The sequence below is a fragment of the Petaurus breviceps genome, unplaced genomic scaffold (genome assembly GCF_028583685.1).
Source record: "Petaurus breviceps papuanus isolate PSGF00001 unplaced genomic scaffold, PetGlider_PUasm1.0 140, whole genome shotgun sequence".
In the NCBI taxonomy this organism is placed as follows: Eukaryota; Metazoa; Chordata; class Mammalia; order Diprotodontia; family Petauridae; genus Petaurus; species Petaurus breviceps.
Genome location: NW_027185698.1, coordinates 40023238 through 40037606, shown reverse-complemented (window position 1 = coordinate 40037606; position 14369 = coordinate 40023238).

Below are 14369 nucleotides of genomic sequence, written 5' to 3'. Positions count from 1 at the left end.
TCATCATCATCATCATCATCATCATCATCATCATCATCATCATCATCTACTTTCCCTCCATCACCTCCTCCTTCATACGCCCCTCTCCTTTCCCTTTTCCCTTCTTCCATGGACAAGGGAGAAATACTAAAGTTTGAAATTCAGTGTTCTCCTATCCCCTCCTTCCTAATGCCTACCAGCTCTAGTCCCTACCCCGTCCTTTGCAGGTCATATTGATTTTCTGTAGCCTTTGGAAAGCAGCCCTGGTAAAGTCTCACAGTCGATTGTTTTAATCGCCAACAATAATTGAGTATTGCATCAAATAACTAGACCTAAGTGGGTAGCCAAGATTTAGAGTTGGCTCAGTGCCTTAAAGATCTTCTAGGCCAAGGCATTCATTTTACAGAGATGTAAACTGAGGACCAGGGAAATGACTTGCCTTGAACAAGTAAAGAGTAGCAGAGATCAGATTCTAAACCAGGACCCCTAACTCTTCATGAAATCCCTAAAAACAAGATACTCAACTAATTCTCAGGCTTGTCTCCATCTCCCATTTCCTATGCATCTTTTTTTTTTTGCTTTTGCTTTTTGGAGGGGCAATTGGGGTTAAGTGACTTGCCCAAGGTCATATGCTAGTTTGTGTGTGTGTGTGTGTGTTAAGAGTCTGAGGCTGAATTTGAACTCAGGTTCACCTGACTCCAGGGCCGGTGCTCTATTCATTATGCCGCCTAGCCACCCCTCTACCCATCTTTCAGGATCAACCCTTTGTAACTGAGAGTTGCCTTGTGGCAGAAGGCACCTCCAGATTCAAATTTTAACCTGGTAATCTTGATTGCCTTTCCCATTCCCCACCTCCACTTCACTAACTCATGGAAATCACTGCACTCTACCAGCAAACCAATGAAAAAGGCCAAGAAATTGAGAAGCAAAGGGATAGAATAATGAAAAGAGACAGAAACCCAAAGACAGGCACAAAGAGACAAAAACTGTGCATGATGATGGAGATTGGCAACGTTAGTAATAGAGGCAGAGAGCCAGTGAAACAGAAAGATGGACACAGAAAAGTAGAAACAGAAGCAGCTGAAATGATAGAGTGAGATGGCATGATTTATTTCAAAACATCAAAGCAGAGAAAGCAACAGAGAGTAATAGAGATACCATTAGGGACACAGAAATTGATTTCAAAATAGGCAGAAATAGAATGATAAAGAGAAATGCACACTGTGAGATTGAAGGATACCATGTTTCCCCGATAATAAGACACTGTCTTATTAATTTTTTTGGACAGAAAAACACCAGAGGGCTTATTTTCAGGGGAGGGCTTATTTTAATGAACATTGACAGCAATTTTAATAAACAGGTAAATGTGAACAAAAAAAATGTACCTTTATTCAATAATGAATTCAATAAAGAACAGGATTGCTCACTGCTGCAGCTCTGATTGGATGCAGCTCGGAGCACGCGTTTCACGGGGTGGGGTAGTGGGACGTGTAGCTCAGGGGATCACCTTCACTATAGTAGCAATCTCAATAGGGCTTATTTTCGGGGGAGGGCTTATTTTAGAGGAATCTTACACAGTAAGGGGAGGGCTTATTTTCGGGATAGGTCTTATTATCGGGGAAACACGGTAGGGAGGCAAAGGCATGAGGAGACAGAGAATACTTGTAAAGGGCATTAATTAACCAACACAAGACACCAGCTCTCAGACTGCTCCCTCAGATATCTGCATGACCTTTTCTGGTTAAAATCTCGATCCCCCCCACACACACACACACCTCTTTCCCAGTTTCTGTGATATTTGTCTGAGTCACCCCTTCAGAACCCGGACAGTCCTTCATCTCTGAGACCCAGAGAGCAAAGGGGATGAATTTACCTGAGCTGAAAGGACAGCAAAAGTCTTTTGGAAGTGTTTGTTGGTGCCCAGAGAATGGAAGAGGGATCAGATTTCTGAAAGAAAGGGATTTCTTTTCCCTGCCCCTTACACCTTTTCTCTAAGTAGCAGCATCTCTTGCCCCAGCCTTGGATTAGTAACAGTGCTTGAGGAGAACCTGGAAGGGAAATAGAGATTCTGAGAGGAAGTGCATTCTAGGCATGGATGACAGACAGCCCATGGAAAGACATGAAAACAGTAGGTGTGATGTCACAAATGAGAAATGACAAATGGCCTGTTTGGATGGAGTATGAAATTCAGGAAGGGGAGCAAACTACAATAAGCCTTGAAGAGTGGGTTAGTGTCAGATTGTAAAGGACTTTGAAAGCCAGAGGAGCTTGTGTTTTATCTTAGAGGACACAGAAGTTTATTGAATAGATGAGTCACATGATCAGGTTTGTGCTTTAGAAATATCCCTTGGTCAGCTGTGGAAGAGGGATCTGAGAGAGGGGAGACTGGAAAGGGGGAGATCAACTAGGAGGCTACAGCAATAATCCAGGAGATAATAAGGGTTTGATTATGGGTGGTAGCCACATGCATGGACAAAATTTCAGCTGATTTTGTAGAAGCAGAATGCTCTTGACTCCCCCTTGCCAGTCATCCTCTTCACATAGGATAGTTTGTACATACCATCCTTAAAATATGATGCCATAGACTAAAGAACCTCAAAAACAGCATGGTATAGATGAGGCATTGTGGAAGAACACTTAACTTGGAGGAAGGAGACTTGGGTTTTGTGCAGCTACTATCACTTATGTGAGCTTCATGGCCTTAGAAATATTTCTTTATCTCTTTGAAAATCAGCTTCCTCATCTGTAAAAGGAGGATAATTGTACTTTAAGCAGTTGCTTCAAAAGATATATGTAAAGAAAATGCTTTGTTGACTTCAAAGCATTTCAAAACATGAGTTCTTCCCATCATGGACAGTAAAATTCCAAGGTGTTTTAGAGATTTGACTTGGTGGGGGAGGTTGGAGGGCTGGAAATCTTTCAGAATCCATACAAGCTCATCAAGATTGAGCCAATTTTGATTTAGGTGCTGGCCCAAAATCACAATGGTAAACATCAGTTTTCCTTAATGGAATGTCAAAAGGGGAGACTGAAAAGAAATGGCATTAATAATGTAAGCATCAGCCATCAGTCGATTCAATTGGAGAAAGCTTTGCCTTAAAAATGTGAATCTGTCACTGAAACTAGATTTCATAAAATTTCCTGAAGAATAGGAGGGAGGAGGAGAAGAGGGGAATCAACACATAGATGGGAAAAGAAGAAAAAGGGGGAAGGGTCAGCAGGTAGATGCTGAGGGGGTGGGGTGGGAGGGAAAACAATCCCTGAGATTTAACAAAAACTGACCTCCAAGGCCTTCTCTAGCTCTCTATTTATAATCCTACATTGAACATGCAAGATCGCTAGAAATAGTGATTAGAGTTCTAGATGTGGAGTCAGGAAGACCTGTGTTCAAATCCTGCCTCAAGTATAATAGCTGTGTGACCCTGTAAAGTCCCTTAGCCTCTCTGACAATGGGCTAAACATATTGGCAGGTTCAGTAGCACCAACTTCCCAGGGTTGTTGTGCAGATAAAAGGAGATAATATGTGAAAAGTGTTTTGCAAATTTTAAAGCTCTGAATAAATGCAGTATTATTGTTGTTGTTATAATATAATCTCTACTATAATAGTATATATATCCTTTATCATTTGGTAATCTATATTATTTCATTTGGCAATCTCATTGATTGCCAGGGATTCAATTATCTCTATCCTAATGATTCTCAGATCAACTTAACCAACCTTAATTTCTCTCCTAACCCCCAGTCTCACATCTCCATCTGCTTATATGCATCTTCTCCCTGAGAAAAGGCACTGGATCCCTTCCAACTCTGATGTTCTATGACCTCAGTTCACATCTGGTTTTGAATTACTATATGACCTTGGATGTCTCCTGAAGTCAGTACCCAAGTTTGCCAGAGTTAGCACTACCACAGCATGGCTTTTAATACCCTATCTGTTGTTGTTTCAGTCATGTCTGACTCTTCATGACTCCATTTAGGGGTTTTCTTGGCAAAGATACTGGAATGATTTGCCATTTCCTTCTCCAGTTCATTTTACAGATGAGGAAGCTGAGGCAAACAGGGTTAAGTGACTTGCCCAGGGTCACACAGCAAGTAAGTGTCTGAGTCCAGCTTTGAATTCATGGAAATGAGTCTTCCTGTCTCTAGGCCCAGCACTCTATCCACTATCTACCTTGCTGCCTTTACTACCCTCTAGAGTTGATATTCTCTGACCCCTGATGAGGCTCCAGAGGACTTCAGTGGAGGAGATTTATTTTCTATGCATTTCTAATATTATTAACCTGGTTATTCATGTTTGTTCTCTCTTCTCTTATAGATTAATCCTATAAAAGCTTTCTTATGATCTGGAGTTTGTAGCAGAAGGGGAAGAGGGAAGTAAGTTAATAGCATAATGGGATGAAAGTCACTAACCTATAGTCACTGAATATGGCTGTAATCCTGCCTCTGGCTCTTATTAACCATGTGACTTTGGGAAAATTATTTTCCCCATCTTAGCCTCAGTTTCCTTATCTGTCAAATGGGAATAATTATATTTGCACTATCTACCTAACAAGGTAGTTCTGAGGAAAGTGATTTGTAAACTTAAAAACACAGGCTATTTCATGTCATTTGTTGCCAAAGAAACAAAGTTAATTATGTCAGTTCAAAAGGAAGATTTTTTTTTACTCAAGGTTCAGGTTTCAACCAAGGAAGGTGTCCACACTTGCCATTTGAAGCAATTGATTGCCAAGGATATTCCACAGAAACATATGGACTTCAGCCTATATTTTCCTCTGGCCCCTCAGAATTCCTGATCACTGGCATATGTTGCAATAGAATTGTTGTTTCTGGCCAAGAACTAACTATCTTCCACTAAGTGATGAAATGGTTTGTTTGGTGTCTGAGGCTGCCATGTTACAACTCTTAGTGTGTTTCATCTCAGTATGGATATCTGACACCTGCTCTCCAAGGTGAGGTAACACAAAGGGGTCACTGAATGGTCTGCATACAGTTCTTAGGCAAAAGGCACAATCCTGAACTGCTCCCTCTTCCATACTACAGAGTAATCCAACCACTGAATCTCAGAGACCCCTCAATGGAATCTCATGGGTCCCTTAGTCCAACACATACCTGAACAATAATTCTTTCTACATAATATGGGACAAGTGGTCATCGAGTCTTTCCTTGAAGATGATCAATTAGAGAGGGAATATACTTACTCCTTTTCCCAGGCAGTCCATTCCCCTTTGGGATAGCTCCAATTGCTTTACTTCCTCCCCCACTCTGACCCCTCTTTGCTACTTCAAACTTTGTTCTTGGTCCTGTCCTTTGAGGATAATCAGGACAAATCCAAGAATCCTTCTTCCACAGGAAAACTCTTCAATTACTATAAGTCTGGGATCAAGACCCCGCCCAAATCTTCCCTTCTCCAGGCTAAACATCCTCATTTTCTTTCATCCATTCTCATAAGGCATGATTTCTAAGCCCTTCAGCATCTCATAAATATTCCAACTTATCAATGCCATTCCTAAAACATAGCACCCAGAATGAATACAATATTGCAGTCATGGTCTGGTCAAGACAAAGGCCAGACACCATGTCTCTCTTAATGCATCCTCAGACCATGCTGGCTTAATTGACTGCCCTACTACATAAATTCAATTTGAGCTTTTGTCCCAAACCCTCAAGTGCTTCAGCATAGCTGTACCTCTCCTATCTTAGGCAGGTGATACTGACATTTTTGCACCCTTGTGTAAGACTTTCTACTTACCCCTGTGAAAATTCATCTTGCTGGCTTCATGTCAGTGTTCTAGCTTTTCCAGACTCCCTTGAATCCTTTCTCTGCCATTCAATTTGTAAGCCCCAGCCTCCAGCTTTGTCTCATCTGCCAATATGATAAGGATTGAATCTAACCATTTATCCAAGTCAGTGCTAAAAATGTTGAAGAGCCCAAATGTGATGAATCACAGAGCCCTGGGGCACAAATAAGTCTGTCCGGGCATAAAGCACACACCAGGCAGGTAGACATTACATCAAGGGTAATTCACCTTGGACACTGGGCAGATTGAGGGGAAGGAGAAGGCAAAGGATGGTGTGGTTTCTTATCTGGACCAGATGCAGGATGCAAACCTAAGGAAAAAAATAAAAGATATTCCTGGAATTGGTAGGTTATATGCTCATGATTAGGATGTCTAAGTCAGGAAACAGTCTGTCAAAATAAAGTCCCATTGGCTTTAGAGAGCTATAATTGTCATGTTTTCTACACTGCCATGGTTTTCCCCCCCACCCCATCACACATATGCTTATCCATGTACATTCTGTATCCCTCACTCTGGGGGTAGAATCAAGCTCCTTGAGGGCAAGCACTGTTTCATATTCTTATGTGTTTGTAAGTAGAAGGCACTTAATAGATGTTTACTAAGCCAATGGAGGAGCTGTGAATTGACCCAGATATTCTAGAAAGCAATTTGGAACTGTATCCAAAAAGTTACTTTTTTACTGTGCACATCTTTTGACTCATTAATGCAGTTACTAGGCCTATACCCCAAAGGGATAAAAAAAAATAAACCCTAGAAAAAGGTCCAATATTTATAAAAATATTTATAGCAGTTCTTTTTTTTAATGGCAAACTAGCAATAAAAGGTTGTCAATAGACAGGGGAAAGGCTGAAAAATTATAGTATGTGATGGTAATGGACTAGTACTATACTTTAAGAAGAAACAAAAGAAATGGTTTCAGAAGAAACTGGGAAGACTTACATGAACTGAGGCAAAATGAAAGGACTTGAATTAAAAGAGCAATTTAATGGGGCGGCCAGGTGGCTCAGCGAGTAAGAGCACCGGCTCCAGTGTCGGGATGACCTGGATCAAATACGTGCTCAGATATTCAGCACCACACCCAGAAATAACTGGCCGTGTAACCTTGAGCAAGTTACTTAACCCCAATTGTTTTAAAAAAAAAAACAACCAGAATTCAAGGGGACCTCAGATAAAGAATCTACCCACCTCCTAACAGAGAAGTGTCAGAGTACTAAACTCAGAAATTGAGGGGAAGGGGGGACCATGGATTGGACAATGCAGGAACTTGTTTTTGCCTGACTGCATATTTGTTATAAGGAATTTTTCTTTTCTTTTCAATGAGAGGGAAGGTGGAAGGGAAAGGAAATAGACTTTTAACAATTAAAAAAAACTATATTTAAAATTTAAAAAACAACTCTTTATGAGTCTCAATTACCTTATTTGTAAAATGCAGGTGCTCATAATTTTCCTGACAATCTCACAGGATTGTTATAAGAAAAGTGGTGCATAAACCTCAAAGAACTCTAGAAATAAAAGGTGCTATTATTATTTAGTCCCAGAGTTGGAGCTTTTGAAGAGAATAATAACTGTTGTCCACCTCTTAAACCTATTCTAGGGACCAAATGAGCCAGGGAGTAAAGTATAAGCTCCTTGAGAGAAGACCATTTTTTCATTATATATGTTTCTTTCCATTATAGTATCTTTTGCACACAAAGGTCCTATGTCTACTATGATATTTATTGTAGGACTTTTAAAAATACTTTTTGAATTGGATTAGATATGAAAATAACTTGGAAATTGTAACACTACAGAAATTTGCTATAATTACTGATTTAATTGAACTGAGTTTTCTTGAGTGATGGCAGGTTGGTGGTGGTAGGGCAGGTGAATATGGGGTTCAGAGATGGGAAGAGGCATGGATATTTGGTCCAAAATAGATATGACAGGAATGTTTTATATGGAAATGTTTTCATATGGCCAAGTGGGCAGATAATGTGGGAAAAATAGATTTCTTGTTTGTGCAGAAAAGGATAGAGAATCAATCAGAAGCCAAAGTGCTAGGTTTCTAGACTCCATTTACATGGACTGCTTCATAAAACCACTTAAATATTCCATTAAAATGACAAAAAAGATAAAAAATAGAGAATAATCCCTACCTACTTACCCACTCCCCCTTCACATACATACACACTCCCAACCTCCAAGGAGAATTGCATTCACTAAATAGGATTCTTAGACAGTTGACAGGCTCTTGGGAGAGTATAGGTCTATGAAAGGAATAACAAAATATTGAAGGCTCAATGAGCCTTAATTTCCCTCTAGAACAATGAAGATTCAGGGGAAAGTGTCCTTTGACACTTCCAGGTATAGCCTGAGTATCCAAAATAGGAGAGTGATAATCCCAATGTCCTCTGTCCTCATCAGACAACTTCTGGGGAACTATGTCTAACTCCAGGACCCCATTTTAGGAAGGGTATTGATAAGTAGGATCGATGCAGAAGAGGGAAACCAGGGTAGTGAGGGAGCTAAAGTCATGTGATAGTAAGGGAGTATGACAAAGTTTGGAGTGGTTAGGGGAAAGTAAAGGGATAATGTGTGTTCACATACACATATACATGTATATACAGTAACAACAATATTTTATGTATACATATACAGATATAGATAGATAGATAGATAGACAGATTGGAGATAATCTCAGTGGAGTCACTAGCATTAAGAAGGACCAGGGAAGGTTTTTTTTGCAGAAGGTAGTATTTTGGCTGAGACTTGAAGAAATCTGGGGAAACTAGAAAGCAGAGATGAGAAGGGAGAGAATCCAGCCATGATGGCAGCCAGTGAAAATGTACAGAGCTGGGAGATGGAAGAGTAGTTGGAAATTATAAGGAAGAAAGTTTGAGTTAGACCAGTACCAAAGACAGAGAGACAGAGGCAGAGGACACCATATTGTTGATGAACATACTTTTTAGGGATGGAAGAATGACAAATTAGCAGATAAAGAAGCAGAAAAATGGAGGGAGAAGGATATAAACCAAGGGAAGAAAGCTTCTCAAGGATGATGGTCAAATATTGCAGAAAACAAGGAAGATGAGAGATCTGCTTTACTGGGATGGGGTGGGAGGACAGAAGTCAGATTGGAAGAGTTTGAAAAATGGGTGTAAACACTATTAAACTGAGTCTACCCTTTGATTCAGCATTACCATTACTAGATCAAAGGGAGTAAGGACCTGTAGGTACAAAAATAGCAGGTTTTTTGTGGTGGCAAAGAATTATAAACCAGGAGGATGTCTGTCATTTGATGAATGATTGAACAATAGTATATCAGTATGGTGCAATACTATTGTAATTGTAAGAAATGAGGAGGAGGAGGATTTGCAAAAAACCCAAAAAAACTAGAAAAACTTGTATGAACTAATGTAAAGTGAAGTGAGCAAAACCAGGAGAACAAAATTTACAGTAACAATAATACTGTAAAGACAACTCTGAAAGACATGGGAACTCTGGTCAACACAGTAGTACCATCACAATTTCAGAGGACTCTTAATGAAACATGCTGCTACATCCTAGCAGAGGAGGACAGACTCACACTTGGAGTTCAGACTGAAATTTCATGGTGGTGGTGGTGGTTTTGGATCTGGTCAATTCATCAGTTTATTTTGCTTGAGTACATATGTTTGTAATGGGGCAGGGGTTAAATAAGATGTGAGTGGGTAGTGAGGAAGGGGAGGTATCAAATGTTGGCAGTGAAGGAGAGAAGAGAAATTGGAGGACATTCCAAAGGCACAGTAAGGTCAATTTTTTTTTGGTCCTTTTGTTTTATTTTTTAAAATAGAGGTCACCTGAACACTTGTAGGTTAAGGAGAAGGGGTCAGTAGAAAGAGAAATAGTGAAGATGAATGGGAGGAAAGAGATGACTGATAGAGGATTAATATAGAAGGTTTAGGATGGAATGGAGTCCAACAGCATTGATGGCAGGAAGGTTTAGGGAAACTTGTCCTGGGAGTTTCTGGGGGAGGAGAGTAAGGGTGACAACTCTTAGAAGTTAAACCAAGTGGAAAGAGAGAGTTGAGGATTCCACACTGAATGGTCTTGATTTTCTTAGTAAAATAGGGGGTGAAGCCATCTTCTGAGAGAAGGGAAAGGAGTGAATCAGAAATCTGAGGAGAAAAGGTTTGAAGTAACCATCATTAGGACCAGAAAAAATTAATAAAAAGCTTGCTGGTTATCATATGAATTTGGGTGAGAATTTCTGTTTCTGTTAAAGGTGGACAAAAAATGCTTGCCCTATTGAATTATATGAATATTTAAATTCTTTTTTTTTTTGCTGATGCATTTTATGTTTGTGTGTGTCTGTGTGAGCAGATACGTGGAATGATTAAGTTACTCTGTATCAAATCTACTTATTAAAGAAAAAAATCACAGAAGGCAGGGACCTGTCTCATCTAAATTCATTACCTCCCTCAGCTCCAGGTACAGAGCTTTAAAACAAAATAGGTACTCAATAAATGTTGGCTTAATAAATAAATCATTGGCTTCTAATATGAGTAATTTCTTTAGGAACTCAGTTTCCCCTTCCATAAAGTGAAGGGATTCAATGATCTCTAAACGTCCTGACTGGCTGGAATACTTCTTCCTCTTCACCTGCTGAGAATTACCCCCCCATCCTTTACAACCTAACTCCAAATTACTTCCTCCAGGAAACTTTACTTGATTCTTACAGTTAGTAGCAATTTATCCCTGCCCCCCTCTGTACACATAGATATTGCCTTTCTGATACATTTATTTTACAATGGTACAGTAAATGGAGTTCTGGACTTGCTATCAGGAAGACCTAGGTTCAAATCCTACTTTAGAAACTCATTAGCTGTTTGGTCCTGAACAAGTCAGTTATTTTCTTGGCTTCTATTTTTTCATCTGTAAAATGGGAATAATGAGAGGCAACTACATCCAAGGGCTGTGTTAGGATTAAATAAGATAACATTTGTAAATCATTCTGCACACCTTAACACATTGTATACATGTTTTTAATTATAACATCATACATCATATATTTTATTTAGTTCTGTTTGCTATTTGTGTTTATCCTTCTACTGGACTATAAGCTTCATGAGGGCAGGAACTAGGTCATCTTAATTTTGCTTCTCTCCAAGAGAATATCACAGTGCCCTCCATGCAACAGAAACTACACTCAATAGAACATTAACTTGGGCTAATCATGTCCATCTCTTTGAGCCTATTTCCACATTGAGAAGTAGGTATAATAATATTTGTATTATTACAATAATAATAAATGTCTCACAGTGAAGGCAATGAATCCTAGGATTGTGAATAGGGAGCAAACTTCACACTTGGTCAAACTTCCTCCTTTTATAAGTGAGCAAACCAATGCCCCGAGAGATATAGTTACTTGCCTAAGGTCTCACAGCTCATAGGCTGCAGGGCAAAAATTGGAATACTGATGTTCTGATTCTAGATGCAATCTTCTTCCCAAGCCAATAAGCATTTATTAAGTGCTTGCTGCGTGCCAAGCTACAGAGGGGCTGACTGCCCTCTGCTGTAATTTGCAAACCTTTGTTGCTGTTTAGTCATCTGAGTCATGTGTCCACCTCTTTGTGATCCCATTTGGGCTTGTCTTAGTAGAGATATTGTAGTGGTTTGCCATTTCCTTCTCTAGTTCATTTTAGAGATGAGGAAACTGAAGCAAACAGAGTTAAGTGACTTGCCCAGGGTCACACAGTTAGTAAGTGTATGAGGCTAGATTGGAATTCACAAAAATGAGTGCTTCCTGTCTTCAGGCCTGGCCCTCTGGCCACTCACCTAGCTACCCTTAAAGTATGATAAAAATGTGATCTACCTTTATAATTATTATGGTTATTATTAACATTCATTATAAATTATCACTATATTGAATTGAACTGAAAATACTGTATGGGAAAAGGCTCTGAGGATTTCAGAGAAAAAATGAAAAAAAAATCTTAGGAATGATTATTGCTTCATTGTGTCAAGAGACAGAGGCCTTCACACCCTGAAGACAAGAAACCTCTAATTACCTGGGTTCAGCCAACTTCTCCCAAATGTTATTTTTCCTCCCTGCTTCTGGCTCCAAACACCCCATCCTGATCTGGAACGGCAAACAGTCTGGTGCTTTTCATTAGCTCATTGGCACCAGTCCTCATCATAGAAGATAGTGAGATCATAACAATGCAATAATGACATCCTGTCAGATTTTCCTAAAATATAATATGGAACAGATTTTCGCCAAGGGCTCTTGAGCAAACAGAAGAAAACAAGTGAGAGTGGTCAGCTTCCTCTCCAGGCATTAATTAATGATGCTCATCACACCCATCCATCATTTATTAACCTCAGGGTGCACATTTGTACTGGAGATTGGCAGGAGTGGAGAGTTAGCCTTGCCCGCCCATGGACAATCAGAGAATGCTTGGGCAGGAAGAGGCTTTAGAGATCATTTTAAAGCCAAACCAATAGAGGCTCAGAAAGCAGTGGTGATTTGCCCAAAGTTACAGTGTCAGTAGCAGAACAAGGGATCTAAACTAAAGTCTTAGGAATTTGCAGCCCTGGTGCTCTTTCTACTGTATATTTCCCTTATACACAATAAAGATGGAAACTACAACATACCCACACTGTGCCACACAGGTTTTTACCATTGGCAACTGGCTCTACCATTTCCCAGTCAACTTAATCTGCTACCCTAGTGGTCTTGATGAATTCCTGTCCAAGGGACTGAATCATTTGGGTCATCAATGTATCAGTACTTCAGTGTTTTTGAGACATAAGATCATGGCATCATGGATTTAAAGCTGGAAGGAATATGTCACATATAAAATCTAACCCATTCATTTTACAGATGATGTTACAAGGGTAACGAGAGACTTAATATTTCATTATGGTTATCTCTGAGTTCTAGAATGAAGAAGAAATAAAAAGAAGTCATTTTGTTTCAATTTTGGGTTCATAAATATGATATATACTTGGTTCTTTGGTAGTTAAAGAAATCACATAAAACTCAGGGCCTCAGTTTCCCCATAGAGCTCACAATCCAGCAGTGGGGATAAGCAACTTCATAATTCCCTGGTGGCAGGAATAACTGTAGGTAGGGGAATGGGGAACAGATGTTTACCTTTCCTGATTCATCACCTGAGGTGGTTTATTCTGAGTCAGGCATTATGGATAAACAATAACCATGGCCCAGAGGGAAATAGAATATGGGAGGACAGGATGAATTGCATTTATACAACTTTACAGCATTTTCAATGATCCCAAGATACTTGTTGCTACATAGCCCTTCTCTTTAACACTTCTATTCTCCCTATTTGCTATATGATTGCAAATCATGATGTGCCTAGTCTTAGAAAAAAACAAATTGCAGGAGACTCCAAGGACAATGGAAAGATGTATACTGGGCACAAGCAAATTATAGCTCATTAATAATCATAATGTATAATCCCATAAGTAATTTTAAAGACCTCAAAGACAATTCTGAGAATAGCTCAACCACTATTGACTTGGACAACTGACAGAAAAATTGAGTTAATCCTAGAGCATGGATAGAGATGCCAATTCAATTCAATTGAAGGAAACATTGCCATTGATCCTTCCACTTCCCTGATCTGGTCTTCAAATGAATGCAGAAACTCAGGGAGAAAATATACAACCTGGCAAGGCCTTGAGATTTCTTCCTCCCATCAAGGGAAGGACCAGTGGTAATGCCTTCTCAGGGTTTATCTGCACATCTGGTCCATATTCTATACACCTATGAGCAAAATGGATAACTGAGTGCTAACTGAACTAGTAAAAAAAAAACCCAGGAGAAGATCTTCAGCATGTTGGGTAGAAACTTCCTGAAAGAATTCTAGGAAAGCCTAGACAAGAGAAGCAAAGATTTAGAAGATGTGGAGGAGCTTAAACCTGCAAAATCAACAATCCAGTGATGTAAATCACACAAATGTCATGATCCTTACTTTATAGAAGAATGAACTGATACTACGGGGAAGAAATTACTTAATGGAGGTCATACTGTAGTTCTTGCCAGACATAGAACCTGGGTATCACCATTGCAAATCCAAGATTCTTTCCATTTTAGTATGTTGTATCTCCATACACCTTCATACTTAATTTTCAAGAGTGTCATTTAATTTCTCTTCTTTTTCACATAAAAACAACTAAGAATTATTCTTCAAGCTACCAGTGCATTCAATGACATAGCTATTTCATGGGGTAAAATGTAAATATCATGTATAATGGAGCATTCACTACTTTTGTCCCTCATAGAATCAGCACAGTGCAGGGAAAGAACCTTGGACCTGGAGCCAAAAGGCCTGATTTCCAATCTGGCTTCTCCACTTACTAGCTATGTGACCTTGAACAAGTTACCTAAACTCTCTGTAACTCATATCCTCCTTATATAGTATTAGGTGTTTGGATGGCTAAGGACCTTCTAGCTCCAGATCTTATGAATTTTTAATCTCTTCAGGCTTTATCCACAAAATGTCTCCATCAACACTTAAGGTCACAGCTTCACTGAGCAGATGATAAGAATACATTTATAAACCTTAAAGTGCTAAGAAGCAGGAGCTATTATTCTACCTCTCCTTT